The sequence below is a fragment of the Cryptotermes secundus genome, unplaced genomic scaffold (assembly GCF_002891405.2).
Source record: "Cryptotermes secundus unplaced genomic scaffold, Csec_1.0 scaffold276, whole genome shotgun sequence".
Lineage (NCBI taxonomy): Eukaryota > Metazoa > Arthropoda > Insecta > Blattodea > Kalotermitidae > Cryptotermes > Cryptotermes secundus.
This window is the reverse complement of record NW_019742963.1, coordinates 784,593-786,688: the sequence shown is the minus strand read 5'-3', so window position 1 is coordinate 786,688 and position 2,096 is coordinate 784,593.

Below are 2,096 nucleotides of genomic sequence, written 5' to 3'. Positions count from 1 at the left end.
CAGAAAAATCAATTAACTTACTTTCTAAATCACAAAACTATACTTGGTTTCGAACCTTCGAACTCTTGTTCACTACGCCGGTGTTTTACCAATGGGCCACCGATGCCACGGAAATTTTTGAATTTTAATCTTCCTCTTATGTTACATCTCGCTATATAATGCTATAAAAATCTCATTACAAAAATACTCGTGTTTTCGAACCACGATCGTTATGTTTACAACGCCTGTACCTTACCTCTGGACCACCAGAACATGTAGCATGTAGCCTTCTGCGATCGTCCTTATATTGTACGATTTGGTTTATAGCTTAAAAAATCTTATTCACTTTTCAATTTCTATTGGTAAAAGTCACAAAGTTCTTACATTCTTTTTCTCACAAAAAATAGTCATGTCTTCAAACCCCGTAACCTCTAAACCATACACCAGTGCCTTATCAAAGGCCCACCATGGTTATGACAAATATTCGCCTTCGTCTTCCACATATCCTACCGCTTCGTTTCAAAGTCATTTTACGACTGACGGCTAGCCAGTTACTTTCTCTTAATTTAGAGCCCATTCAGACGCTCATGACCAGATCTTAGTCTTGAAGTAAGATTCACTGTCTGGCCTTTAATAGGAATCCTTTCTGATGAAAAGACTGAAGCCATGATAAATTTAAAATTCATGAAACTGTGATGTCAATGACCAAATAAGGGAAGCCTGAAGGTCTGTTATGAAGGCGTGTTTCAGAATCTGGCTGTACTTCAGTCATCAGTTGAAAGTATGAAACATCTTCTATTTTGTCCATTAGATGTAACTGATCTGTCCTGAGACTGGGCAAACATGTTCAAGCAAAAAACAAGAAATACAGATTGCAACACACACGCGAGTTTACATGGACAATTTAACTCTTATAATTAAGTGATTGATGAATAAAGAGATCTCTCTTTCTCACAGGGCAGCATGTGAATTAATCAATAGATTCCCTGTATCACATGGGATCATATCCTGTAGACGGTAAGTTTCTGAGTTTGATTTTTCCTATTTCTCAACAGTAAACACTAACACGTGCAACTTGACCAACTTTAAGCCAATCAAGTAATCGAACCCTCGAACTCAGTCTATCCCAACATGATTCTATATTCATGATTACAGAAGGAAGTGTGAAATGGTGTAATGAACATCGGGTGATGTGATTTGGAAAGGGAAGTGAAAGATAATTTATAAGAAGAAATATACAGATTTTCTTTTCTTTATAAAGCACAAAAATTACAGTCCTATAATTCTTAATTTTTAATTAATCTGCTGGAAATTCATATTTACATAGAAATGTCCACAATTCAGAGAAGATGCATCTTGAAGTCTGTATTCAGCAGTTATTAATTCTAAACTGAAAACTTTAAAGGAGGGTAGAAAAATATTCTACAGTCAATCATGGGCAGAGATATCAAACATGAACACTAGGATAAACAAAAAAAGTAAAGATGCATTATACAAATTATGTACATTGGAAATTGTCGTCCATTTCTGCTGTCAAACACGAAATGGAACACATATTTTCTATATTATGATCCTTTTAAAGACATGGAAAGAATCTGCATTATATATTTTTTATTTCTTAGGTCAAATCACAATCACATAAATGGAGAATATGTAATTAAATGCCTGAAGTAAGAATTTTAAATGAAAGACAACAAGAAATATCTGTATAGGGTCAATATAATGCAAATCCTTTACGCTCAGAGTTAAACCCTGTGATAATATTCCTTGTACATCTGTCAGAATTAAAGCAGATCACACATTCTACTGCCCCTTCAATTCTTACAAGCTCACACAAAAATAGATAAATTTTTACACCAAGTACACCACAGAGATGTATTAGAAGAGAGATACAGAACTAGTGAAGTCAGGATACTGCATCTTGAACATTACTTCCTGTTTTTAAAACGACCGTTCCCATCACAAATTTTATGATACATGTGAAAACACATGTAATTCAATTATATCCATTGGGAACAAAACAGAAAGCATGTAATTCTTTTACACTCCAATGAAAGTAAAACAAAAACATGTGTAGTCCTTATACATATGTTACACAACTTGATAAAGGTTGCTGC